General features: G+C 40.1%; 1 non-coding gene across 1 annotated transcript; it reads right to left on the bottom strand.

Moving 5' to 3' along the window:
• Positions 1–8,676: 8,676 nt before the first annotated feature.
• On the bottom strand, positions 8,677–8,780 carry LOC130963940 (small nucleolar RNA R71). The gene has a single exon (XR_009080055.1). It is a non-coding gene; the product is annotated as a small nucleolar RNA R71 (small nucleolar RNA).
• Positions 8,781–14,099: the final 5,319 nt, after the last annotated feature.

The raw sequence follows: 14,099 nt of genomic DNA, 5'->3' as shown, positions 1-14,099 counted from the left end.
ATCAAACCTGAGAACATCTAGCCGGTGCCACAATCATAGTCCTCTGCCATGATCGTGGTCTCTTGTCTACTGTTCGAGTCATGCCAACCTACTTATGGAGGAAGTATGTTATGTTCTTAATATTGCACATAGTAATAAAGACAATAAAAAGTAAACATTAATTACCTCGAAGCAAGAGGGAATCTGACTACATCCTAGCCATCGGACAAAAGGATGGGAACTTGTGGTAAATCCACGCATCACTAATGATATGTACCCAGCAAATCCAATCGTATCACACCGAGCAGCACTGCATAATGAATGATAGGTGTGCGAAACCAATGCAGAACCCCAAAACAACCATCTACAACTAACAAAGTCCTCCAGGAGCGGCAACCATCTGATGGGGACAAGGTTTGCTGACTTGTCCATAAACAAATACCCCCAATCAGTATTAGCAAGTAACACATAGCATACTGGCAGTATGTGTGCGACCCTATTTCTGAGCGAAGTCATCTTTAACTTGAAATTCTACTTCCTATTCTCTGGCAACGGTAAAGGCCTATCATCGAGCAAGTCCTCAACCCACTACCATGTGGGATATCTATGATACTGCTGGAAATCTCTAATGCAACTGCCAATCGGGCCACCATCTATATGCATACCAAGATGGTATGCCACATTCTGGAAGGTAATAATGACATTTTCCCAACAAAGGTAAAAAGTATGATTTTCTGGTCTCTCCTACTCCACAAATACAGAGAGGAAGACATTGTTAAAGATAAAATTTGTTAGCTCCCTATAAGAATAATTTAATTTAATTTTAGATTGACTACTTAAATAATTTGATCAAATTATATTATATCAAGTAATTAATTAAATCAAATCAACCTAACTAATTAAAACAACTTAAACCAACATGTCCAACATCTCATCTAACCTTTTAAGTTCAAATATCCTAACATGACAACTGATTAATTAAAACAAATAATGTCATTATTTTAACATATTTTTTAACTAATTAAATCAACATATAATAATGTATCAACTAAAATTAAATAGATCAAAATATTCTAATATCAACTAATTAACTATATAAAATAAGAGATAGACAAACTAATCTCAAAGTCTAGTATACCAGCCACATGCCACTCATATTTAACCTATTAATATTCCCTAAGTGCACGTAATCCTAGCGTTGAGTCATATATGCTTTTCAAACTTTCCAAAATTTAAAAAACACTCTCAAATGAATCCAAACATCTCAACTACTCCCTCTTTAGCCATTTCAATAAGTCCCAGGTATTCATACCCTGGCCCAACGATAAGGCCCAGGTCTAAATGAAAGGTCCAATCCAAAGGGTTGAGCCTCGCCCTGTACCAACCTCCTCCTTACGAAGTCGGTTCTCACCACGACTTATCCTAAAGAAGTCGGGGACGAAGATTAGCTGGCAGATAACCACTCATTCAAATGAGTAACTACCCCTAAAATCTCTCTACCCACTTTCAGGAGCCATAGCTCAACCTCCCTAAGATAAAGGGACGGTTATCCACCTTAAATGGCGGAACTACTTCAACGGTGGTTATGGGTTCACCACTATAAATACACTGATACCTCAGGGTATTTTATAAGCCCAATACTCTCTAGACCTGTCTTACTCCTTGCTGACTTTGGCATCGGAGTGTCTTTGCAGGTACCACCCCCCATTCTCTCACACACAAGTCGGAAGGAGGCTCCCAGACGTAAATCAAGTCGGAGACCACCCTCCTCTAGCGCTTGGGCCTCACAAACAAGCCCAACCACCATTCGGTTCTAGGTAAGCTCTGGAACATTGGAGCCGTTGCCGGGGACCCGAGAGAACAACCAGTAATGGCGGACATGTCATAGGAAGATGGTCATGTGGCATCAGATTCTGAACAAGAGAATCTAGATACCGGAAACAATGACGCAGACCTAACCCTTCACTAGGGAACCAACGACCAACATAGGGAAGGCACCTCCGGATTTAAAAATCCGAAGATGAACTCCTCCGAGGGACGTGAATCGGAAAAGGATGGACCACCCCATACAACCGAACTAATGGGGCTATTCCATGGCCACCAAGGTCGCTTGGAACAACTGGAACAGGAGCAGGAGCGACAAAGGGAAATAGAAAAGCACTTAAGAGAGGAGATGGAACGACGAAAAGAGTTAGAAGAAAAACTCTTAAAGTTAGAATCCTCCCTCAAAAGTCGGAACTCCTACGACGACCGAGAAGAGTCACCCCCAAGAGGGGAGGACCCCTTTAGTGAGGACATAATGAGGGCAAAAGTTTCGAGAAACTTTAAAAGCCCTGATATGGACCTCTATGATGGAACCACAGATCCAAAGCATCACTTAAGCAATTTTAAAACTCGGATGTATCTGGCTGACACTTCGGATGCAACACACTGCAAAGCTTTCCCGACTACCTTATCGAAAGCAGCGATGAAGTGGTTTGATAGCCTCCCTCCAAGGTCGGTCACCAGCTTTGAAGACCTCTCAAGAAAGTTCCTAATGCGGTTCTCCATTCAGAAAGATAAAGTAAAGCATATACCGAGCCTCCTGGGAATAAAACAGGAGGTCGGAGAACCTCTACGGGATTATATGGAAAGGTTCAACAAAGCATGCTTAGAGATTCAAGACCTGCTCACCGAGGCAGTCATTATAGCGCTGGTAAATGGGCTTAGAGAAGGTCCTTTCTCACAGTCCATATCAAAAAGGCACCCCACCTCCTTGAGTGATGTACAAGAAAGAGATGAGAAGTACATCAACATGGAGGAAAACGCCAGACTGACAGAGTCGAGCTGGCGACCTGGGCACCTCCCCTCGATAAAAGATAGAGAAAGGGAGCCCAAGAAGAAAGAAGACCTCGGTCTCGACAGACCCAGGAAATATCACTCTTATACTCCTCTAAAGCTTTCCATAGTGGACGTATATAGAGAAATTTGCAATACTGAAAGGCTGCCGCCTCCCAGACCCATCAAGAATAAGAAAGGGGAGAGTCGCAGCGATTACTGCGAGTACCATAAATATATGGTCACTCAACAAACCACTGTTACGATCTCAAGAATGTGATAGAAAAGCTGGCCAGAGAAGGCTGACTTGACAGATATCACATGGAGAGGTCGGACAATCATGGAAAGAGAAAGCGAGATGACGCGGATAGAAGAGACCCACCACCGCACATATACATATGATCTCAGGCGGATTCGCGGGAGGGGGGATCACCAAGTCCTCTCGCAAAAGACATCTCAAGCGAGTCTACCAGGTCGGAAGCGAGTCACCCGACCTTCCTACCATCTCATTCACAAAGGAAGATGGACAAGGAGTAATCCCTGGACACGATGATCCAGTGGTGATAACTATGATCCTAGCCAATGCCCATCTCCACAGAACTCTAGTGGACCAAGGAAGTTCGGCAGACATCCTTTTTAAGCCTGCGTTTGATAAACTAGGGCTGGACGAAAGGGAGCTAAGGGCCTACCCCGACACCTTGTACGGGTTAGGCGACACGCCAATAAAACCATTGGGTTTCCTACCCCTCCATACTACTTTTGGAAAGAGGGAAAAATCCAAAACTCTGAATATAGACTTCTTAGTCATCGACGTGGGATCAGCATATAATGCCCTAATCGGCAGAGCTACCCTGAATCGACTCGAAGTGGTGGTATCTACCCCCCATCTCTGCATGAAATTCCCGACACCGGAGGGGATAGCAACCATGCGGGGAGACCAGAAATTGGCAAGAAAATGCTATAATTAAAGCCTGAACCTAAGGAGAAAAGGCAAAGAAGTTAACACCATAGAACTCTGGGGCGCAAGGGCCAAAGAAGAATTGCAACCACAGCCAGGGAGAAAAACTGAGGAAATACAGATCGGCAAAGGAAAAGGAAAGAACACCAACATAGGAGCCAACCTAGGGGAAAACCTGAAGCAAGGGTTAACTAAGCTCTTAAGAGACAATTCTGACCTCTTTGCCTGGAAAGCTTCTGACATGCCTGGGATAGATCCCAAGCTCATGTCCCACAAGCTCTCGGTATACCCAGGGTCCCGACCCGTATAACAGAAAAGGCGTAAGCTCGGCCCTGAACGAGCTCTAGCGGTGGAAGAGCAGGTACAGGCACTCCTAGAAGCCGGCTTCATCAGAGAAGTCAAATATCCAACATGGCTAGCGAATGTGGTGCTAGTCAAAAAGCAAAATGGCAAATGGAGAATGTGTGTCGACTACACCAAGGCATGTCCTAAGGACCCTTATCCACTCCCTAGTATTGATACTCTAGTAGACTCCAGCTCGGGATATCAATACTTGTCGTTCATGGATGCCTACTCAGGATATAACCAAATCCCGATGTACGAACCAGACCAAGAAAAGACATCGTTCATCCCGCCCAGAGCAAATTTTTGCTACTTGGTCATGCCGTTTGGATTAAAAAATGCGGGGGCCACATATCAAAGGCTGATGAACAAAGTGTTCGGTTCCCACCTGGGGAGCTTAATGGAGGTATATGTAGACAACATGCTAGTAAAAACCAAGGAAGAAGTCGACCTCTTGACAGACCTTTCACAAGTCTTCGACACCATAAGGCTACACGGGATGAGGCTAAATCTCGCAAAGTGTACCTTCGCGGTGGAGGCTGGAAAATTTCTAGGGTTCATGCTAACACAGAGAGGGATCAAAGCAAATCCCGATAAGTGTAAAGCCATCCTTGAAATGAAGAGCCCGACTTGCCTAAGAGAGGTCCAACAATTGAATGGCCGACTAGCAGCCCTCTCCGGGTTCTTGGCAGGGTCAGCACTCAAATCCCTTCCACTATTTTCTTTACTAAGAAAGGGATGCCATTTTGAATGGACTCCATGATGAGCGGATAATTTATACGCTTTTTGGCATTATTTTTACGTAGTTTTTAGTAAGTTCAAGCTACTTTTAGGGATGTTTTCATTAGTTTTTATGTTAAATTCACATTTCTGGACTTTACTATGAGTTTGTGTGCTTTTTTGTAATTTCAGGTAATTTCTGGCTGAAATTGAGGGACTTGAGCAAATCTCTGAAAAAGGTTGACAAAAGGACTGCTGATGCTGTTGGAATCTGACCTCCCTGCACTCAAAATGGATTTTCTGGAGCTACAGAACTCCAAATGGCGCACTCTCAACGGCGTTGGAAAGTAGACATCCAGAGAGCTTTCCAGCAATATATAATAGTCCATACTTTATTCGGAAATTGACGACATAAAGTGGCGCTCAACGCCAAGTACATGCTGCTGTCTGGAGTCAAACGCCAGAAACACGTCACGACCCGGAGTTGAACGCCAGAAACACGCTATAACTCGGCGTTCAACTCCAAAGGAAGCCTCAGCTCGTGGATAGATCAAGCTCAGCCCAAACACACACCAAGTGGGCCCCGGAAGTGAATTTATGCATCAATTACTTACCTCTGTAAACCCTAGTAGCTAGTTTAGTATAAATAAGACTTTTTACTAGTGTATTAGTTGTCTTTTGACCACGTTTCATCTTTGGTCTCAGTTTTGTTTTATTCTTCATCTTAGGAGGCCATTGATCACGTTTTGGGGGCTGGCCATTCGGCCATGCCTGAACCTTTCACTTATGTATTTTCAACGGTGGAGTTTCTACACACCATAGATTAAGGGTGTGGAGCTCTGTTGTGCCTCAAGTTTCAATACAATTACTATTATTTTCTATTCAATTCTCTTTTATTCTTATTCCAAGATATACGTTGCACTTCAACTTGATGAATGTGATGATCCATGACACTAATCATCATTCTCACCTATGAACACGCGTGACTAACAACCACTTCCGTTCTACTTTAGGCCGGGCGCATATCTCTTAGATTCTCCAACAGAATCTTCGTGGTATAAGCTAGATAGATGGCGGTATTCATGGGAATCCGGAAAGTCGAACCTTGTCTGTGGTATTCCGAGTAGGATTATGGGAATCTGGAAAGTCTAACCTTGTCTGTGGTATTCCGAGTAGGATTCTGGGATTGAATGACTGTGACGAGCTTCAAACTCCTGAAGGCTGGGCGTTAGTGACAGATGCAAAAGAATCAAGGGATTCTATTCCAACCTGATTGAGAACCGACAGATGATTAGCCGTGCTGTGACAGAGCATAGGACCATTTTCACTGAGAGGATGGGATGTAGCCATTGACAACGGTGATGCCCTACATACAGCTTGCCATGGAAAGGAGTAAGAAGGATTGGATGAATGTAATAAGAAAGTAGAGATTCAAGAGGAGCACAGCATCTCCATATGCCTATCTGAAATTCCCACCATGGAATTATATGAGTAACTATTTACTATTTTATTTTCTGTTTATTATTTATTTTCGAACTTATCATAAACCATTTAATCTGCCTAACTGAGATTTACAAGGTGACCATAGCTTGCTTCATACCAACAATCTCTGTGGGATCGACCCTTACTCACGTAAGGTATTACTTGGATGACCCAGTACACTTGCTGGTTAAGTTGAACGGAGTTGTGATCACACGTGCCATTACCAGGGATTATTAAGATCCCAATTCATCATACCATGATCTCTTTGGGGTATTTTTGATAGAGCCAACATTTAAATTTCATACAAATACAAAGAGACCAACTTTGAGGATCACAATTTCATACACCAAGTTTTTGGCGCCGTTGCCGGGGATTGTTCGAGTATGGACAACTGACGGTTCATCTTGTTGCTCAGATTAGGTAATTTTCTTTTCAAAAATTTTTCAAAAATCTTTTTCAAAATTTTTCTTTTCTTTTTCATTTTTTTTCCAATCTTTATTTTCGAAAAAATTAATAAAAATCAAAAAAATAAAAAAAATCACAAAAATAAAAAAATATTTTGTGTTTCTTGTTTGAGTCTTGAGTCAACTTTTAAGTTTGGTGTCAATTGCATGCTTTAAAATTTTTTTTCTTGCATTTTTCGAAAATTCATATATTCATGGTGTTCTTCATGATCTTCAAGTTGTTCTTGACAAGTCTTCTTATTTGATCTTGATGTTTTCTTATTTTGTATTGTTTGTTATTTTTCATATGCATTTTTCGTTTGTTAGAGTCCATGCATTAAAGATTTCTAAGTTTGGTGTCTTGCATGTTTTCTTTGCATCAAAAATTTTTCAAAATTATGTTCTTGATGTTCATCATGATCTTCAAAGTGTTTTTGGTGTTCATCTTGACATTCATAGTGTTCTTGCATGCATCATGTGTTTTGATCCAAAATTTTTAAGTTTTGGGTCATAATTGTGTTTTTCTCTCTCATAATTAAAATTTCAAAAATCAAAAAAAAAATTTCCCTCCAAATTTTCGAAATTTTGGGTTGACTTGGTCAAAAAATTTTTAAAATTAGTTGTTTCTTACAAGTCAAGTCAAAATTTCAATTTAAAAAAAAAATATTATCTTTTTAAATTCTTTTTCAAATTATTTTCAAAATATTTTTCTTATCTTTATATCAAATTTTCGAAAACTCACTAACAATTAATGTGATTGATTCAAAAATTTGAAGTTTGTTACTTTCTTGTTAAGAAAGGTTCAATCTTTAAGTTCTAGAATCTTATCTTGTAGTTTCTTGTTAGTGAAGTAAGTAATTTTAAATTTAAAAATTAAATCTTTTTCAAACACACCTTTTCTATCTTATTTTCTTATCTTATCTTTTTATCATATCTTTTTTTTCAAAATTTTATCTTTTTCAAAAATTTGATTTCAAAATATCTTATCTAACTTCTTATCTTCTTATCTTTTCAAATGTGATTTTAATATCTTTTTCAACTAACTATTTGACTTTTTGTTTGTTTCTTATCTTTTTCAAAACCACCTAACTACTTTTCCCTCTCTAAATTTCAAAAATATCTCATCTCTTTTTCAAAAATTCTTTTTTTGTTTTAAATTTTAATTTTAATCTTATCTTATCTTTAATTTTCGAAAATACTAACCTTTTTTTTAAATTATTTTTGAAATTCTCCCTCTCTTTTCTTATTCTATTTAATTATTTATTTACTAACACTTCTCTTCACCTCTCTTCATCTAAAAATCCGAACCCATTCTTCTTCACTCTTCCCCCCTTTCTTCTTCTACTAACATAAAGGAATCTCTATACTGTGACATAGAGGATTCCTTTTCTTTTCTTGTTTTCTTCTCTTTCATATGAGCAGGAACAAGGAAAAAGGCACTCTTGTTGAAATTGATCCCGAACCTGAAAGGACTCTGAAGAGGAAACTAAGAGAAGCTAAATTACAACAATCTAAAGGTAACCTTTCAGAAATATTAGAACAAGAGAAGGAGATGGCAGCCGAACCCAACAACAATAATGTAAGGAGAATGCTTGGTGACTTCACATTGATGGAAGAAGCATCTCCATTCCTGCCATTGGAGCCAATAATTTTGAGCTTAAACCTCAACTAGTTGCTTTAATGCAACAGAACTGCAAGTTTTATGGACTTTCATCTGAAGATCCTTACCAATTTTTAACTGAGTTCTTGCAGATTTATGAGACTGTTAAGACGAATGGAGTTGATCCTGAAGTCTACAGACTCATGCTTTTCCCTTTTGCTGTAAGAGACAGAGCTAGAATATGGTTGGATTCACAACCTAAGGATAGCCTGGACTCCTGGGATAAGCTGGTCACGGCTTTCTTGGATAAATTATTTCCTCCTCAAAAGCTGAGCAAGCTTAGAGTGGATGTTCAGACCTTCAAACAAAAAGATGGTGAATCCCTCTATGAAGCTTGGGAAAGATACAAGCAGTTGACCAAAAGGTGTCCATCTGACATGTTTTCAGAATGGACCATATTAGATATATTCTATTATGGTCTATCTGAGTTTTTGAAAATATCATTGGACCATTCTGTAGGTAGATCTATTCACCTAAAGAAAACGCCTGAAGAGGCTCAAGAACTCATTGACATGGTTGCAAATAACCAATTCATGTACACTTCTGAGAGGAATTCCGTGAATAATGGGATACCTCAGAGGAAGGGAGTTCTTGAAATTGATGCTCTGAATACCATATTGGCTCAGAACAAAGTGTTGAGTCAGCAAGTCAACATGATCTCTCAAAGTCTAAATGGATGGCAAAATGCATCCAATAGTACTAAAGAGGCAGCTTCTGAAGAAGCTTATGATCCTGAGAACCCTGCAATGGCAGAGGTTAATTACATGGTGAACCTTATGGAAACACCTATAATTCATCATGGAAAAATCATCCAAATTTCTCATGGAAGGATCAACAAAAGCCTTAACAAGGCTTCAACAATGGTGGATGCAATAGGCTGAGCAATAGCAAGCCTTTTCCATCATCTTCTCAGCAACAGACAGAGAATTCTGAACAAAACACTTCTAATTTAGCCAATCTAGTCTCTGATCTGTCAAAAGCCATTTTCAGTTTCATGATTGAAACAAGATCCTCCATCAGAAATCTGGAGGCACAAGTGGGCCAGCTGAGTAAGAAAGTCATTGAAACTCCTCCCAGTATTCTCCCAAGCAACACAGAAGAGAATCCAAAAGGAGAGTGCAAGGCCATTGATGTGATCAATATGGCTGAATGCACAAGGGAGGAGAAGGACGAAAATCCTAGTGAGGAAGACCTCCTGGGACGTCTCTCAAGCAAGAAGGAGTTTCCTATTAAGGATCCAAAAGAATTTGAGGCTCATATAGAGACCATAGAGATTCTATTAAATCTCCTTCTGCCATTCATGAGCTCTGAAGACTATTCTTCCTCTGAAGAGGATGAAGATGTGACTGGAGAGCAAGTTGCTCAATATTTAGGAGCTATCATGAAGCTGAATGCCAAGTTGTTTGGTAATGAGACTTGGGAAAGTGAACCTCCCTTGCTCATTAATGAACTAGATACCTGGATTCAGTAAATTTTACCTCAAAAGAGACAAGATCCTGGCAAGTTCTTAATACCTTGTACCATAGGCACCATGACCTTTGAAAAAGCTCTATGTGATCTGGGGTCAGGGATAAATCTTATGCCACTCTCTGTAATGGAGAAACTGGGGATCATTGAGGTACAACCTGCCTTGTTCTCATTACAATTGGCAGACAAGTCATTGAGACAAGCTTATGGAATAGTAGAGGACGTGTTAGTAAAGGTTGAAGGCCTTTACATCCCTGCTGATTTCATAATCTTAGACACTAGGAAGGAAGAGGATGAATGCATCATCCTTGGAAGACCTTTCCTAGCTACAGCAGGAGCTGTGATAGATGTCAACAGAGGTGAATTAGTCCCTCAATTGAATGGGGACTACCTTGTGTTTAAGGCACATGGCCATCCCTCGGTGACAAAAGAGAGTAAGCATGAAGAGCTTCTCTCAGTTCAGAGTCAAGAAGAGCCCCACAGTCAAACTCTAAGTTTGGTGTTGGGAGGCCACAACCAAACTCTAAGTTTGGTGTTAAGACCCCATATCCAAACTCTAAGTTTGGTGTTGGGACTATACAACATTGACCTGATCACCTATGAGGCTCCATGAGAGCCCACTGTCAAGCTAATGACATTAAAAGAGCACTTGTTGGGAGGCAACCTAATTTTATTTATCTAATTTTTATTTTATTTTATTTTATTGTTATTTTGTGTTTTATTAGGTACATGATCATGTGGAGTCACGAAAAAAATATAAAAATTAAAAACAGAATCAAAAATAGCAGAAGAAAAATCACACCCTGGAGGGAGGACAAACTGGCGTTCAACGCCAGTAAGGAGCATCTGGCTGGAGTTCAACGCCAGAACAGAGCATGAATCTGGCGCTGAACGCTAGAAACAAGCAACATTCTGGCGTTTGAACGCCAGGAATGTGCCTTGAGGAAAGCTGGCGCTGAACGCCAGTAACAAGCATGGAACTGGCGTTCAACGCCAGAAACATGCTACACATGGGCGTTGAGCGCCCAGAGTGTGCATCATCTCGGCGTTTAGACGCCAGAATGGTGTGCAAAGGCATTTTACATGCCTAATTGGTGCAGGGATGTAATTCCTTGACACCTCAGGATCTGTGGACCCCACAGGATCATCTCAGAATCTGTGGACCCCACAGGATCCCCACCTAACATATTCCCACCTTACCTCCTAATCCTATAACACTCTTCCCCATATCACACTTCCCAACAACTTTAATCTCTCTTCCCAATTACCCCCTTCACCACTCACATCTATCCACTCTTCCCCATAAATCCCACCTACCTTCAAAATTCAAAAATACTTTCCCACCCAATCCCACCCTAAATGACAGAAACTACACCCTCTCCCCTCCCTATATATACCCTTCCATTCTACTTCATTTTTACACAACACAAACCCCCTCTTCTACACCTTGGCCGAAAATACCATCTCTCACTCTCCTCCATATTTTCTTCTTCTTCTTCTTCTTCTTCTTCTTCTTTCTTCTCTTGCTCGAGGGCGAGCAATATTTTAAGTTTGGTGTGGTAAAAAGCATAAGCTTTTTGTTTTTCCATTACCATCAATGGTACCTAAGGCCGGAGAATCCTCTAGAAAAGGAAAAGGGAAGACAAAAGCTTCCACCTCCGAGTCATGGGAGATGGAAAGATTCATCTCCAAAAGCCATCAAGACCACTTCTATGATGTTGTGGCAAAGAAGAAGGTGATCCTTGAGGTCCATTTGAAGCTCAAGAAAAATAAGTATCCAGAGATCCGAAGAAGAGGTTGGGAAGTCCTAACTAACCCCATGCAACAAGTCGGAATCTTAATGGTTCAAGAGTTCTATGCCAATGCATGGATCACTAGGAACCATGATCAAAGTATGAACCCGAGTCCAAAGAATTGTCTCACAATGGTTCGGGGAAAATACTTAGATTTTAGTCCGGAGAATGTGAGGTTGGCATTCCACTTGCCCATGATGCAAGAAGATGTACGCCCCTACACTATAAGGGTCAACTTTAATCAAAGGTTGGACCAAGTCCTTATGGACATATGTGTGGAAGGAGCTCAATGGAAAAGAGACTCCAAAGGCAAGCTAGTTCAACTAAGAAGACTGGACCTCAAGCCTATGGCTAGAGGATGGTTGGAGTTCATTCAACGCTCTATCATTCCCACTAGCAACCGATCTGAAGTTACTGTGGATCGGGCCATCATGATTTATAGCATCATGATTGGAGAGGAAGTAGAAGTTCATGAAGTCATCTCCAATGAATTCTACAAAATAGCCAAAAAGCCTTCCACCATGGCAAGGCTAGCTTTTCCTCACCTTATTTGCCATCTATGTTACTCAGCTGGAGTTATCATAGAAGGAGACATCCCCATTGAAGAGGATAAGCCCATCACCAAGAAGAGGATGGAGCAAGCAAGAGAAACCCTCCACAGATCTCAAGAGATGCATGAGGAAGCTCATCATCAAGAAATCCCTGAGATGCCTCAAGGGATGCACTTTCCTCCCAACAACTATTGGGAACAACTCAACACCTCCTTAGAAGATTTGAGCCACAATGTGGAACAATTAAGGGTGGAACATCATGAGTACTCCATCATTCTCCATGAAATAAGAGAAGATCAAAGAGCAATGAGGGAGGAGCAACAAAGGCAAGGAAGGGACATAGAAGAGCTTAAGGACATTGTTGGTCCTTTAAGAAGGAGACGCCACGAAGGTGGATTCATTCCTTGTTCTTATTTCTTTCTGCTTTTCGGTTTTTATGTTGTGTTCATTTATGTTTTGTGTCTCTACTTCATGATCATTTAGTAACTATGTCTTAAAGCTATGAATAATTCCATTAATCCTTCACATTTCTTAAATGAAAAATGTTTCTAATTCAAAAGAACAAGACGTACATGAATTTCGAATTTATCCTTGAATTTAGTTTAATTATATTGATGTGGTGATAATACTTTTTGTTTTCTGAATGAATGCTTGAACAGTGCATATTTTTTATCTTTTTGTTTATGAATGTTAAAACTGTTGGCTCTTGAAAGAATGATGAACAAAGAAAAATGTTATTGACAATCTGAAAAATCATGAAATTGATTCTTGAAGCAAGAAAAAAGCAGTGAAAAAGCAAAAGCTTGCGAAAGAAAAAAAAAAAGAGAAAAAGCAAGTAGAAAAAGCCAATAACCCTTAAAACCAAAACGCAAGGGTAAAAAGGATCCAAGGCTTTGAGCATCAATGGATAGGAGGGCCCAAGGAATTAAAATCCAGGCCTAAGCGGTTAAAATCAAGCTGTCCCTAACCATGTGCTTGTGGCATGAAGGTCCAAGTGAAAAGCTTGAGACTGAGTGGTTAAAGTCGTGATCCAAAGCAAAAGAGTGTGCTTAAGAGCTATGGACACCACTAACTGGGGACTCTAGCAAAGCTGAGTCACAATCTGAAAAGGTTCACCCAGTTATGTGTCTGTGGCATTTATGTATCCGGTGGTAATACTGGAAAACAAAATGCTTAGGGCCACGGCCAAGACTCATAAGTAGTTGTGTTCAAGAATCAACATACTTAACTAGGAAAGTCAATAACACTATCCGAAATTCTAAGTTCCTAGAGAAGCCAATCATTCTAAACTTCAAAGGAAAAAGTGAGATGCCAAAACTATTCAGAAGCAAAAAGCTACAAGTCCCGCTCATCTAATTAGAATTAATATTCATTGATATTTTAGAAATTATAGTATATTCTCTTCTTTTTATCCTAATTGATTTTCAGTTGCTTGGGGACAAGCAACAATTTAAGTTTGGTGTTGTGATGAGCGGATAATTTATACGCTTTTTGGCATTATTTTTAGGTAGTTTTTAGTAAGTTCAAGCTACTTTTAGGGATGTTTTCATTAGTTTTTATGTTAAATTCACATTTCTGGACTTTACTATGAGTTTGTATGTTTTTCTGTAATTTCAGGTAATTTCTGGCTGAAATGGAGGGACTTGAGCAAAACTCTGAAAAAGGCTGACAAAAGGACTGCTGATGCTGTTGGAATCTGACCTCCCTGCACTCAAAATGGATTTTCTGGAGCTACAGAACTCCAAATGGCGCGCTCTCAATGGCGTTGGAAATTAGACATCCAGAGCTTTCCAGCAATATATAATAATACATACTTTATTCGGGAATTGACGACATAAAGTGGCGCTCAACGCCAAGTACATGCTGCTGTCTGGAGTCAAACGCCAA

Source organism: Arachis stenosperma, chromosome 2 (assembly GCF_014773155.1).
Source record: "Arachis stenosperma cultivar V10309 chromosome 2, arast.V10309.gnm1.PFL2, whole genome shotgun sequence".
Classification (NCBI taxonomy): Eukaryota; Viridiplantae; Streptophyta; class Magnoliopsida; order Fabales; family Fabaceae; genus Arachis; species Arachis stenosperma.
Note: the sequence above shows the minus strand (reverse complement) of the source record. Positions and strands in the feature narration are given on the sequence as shown.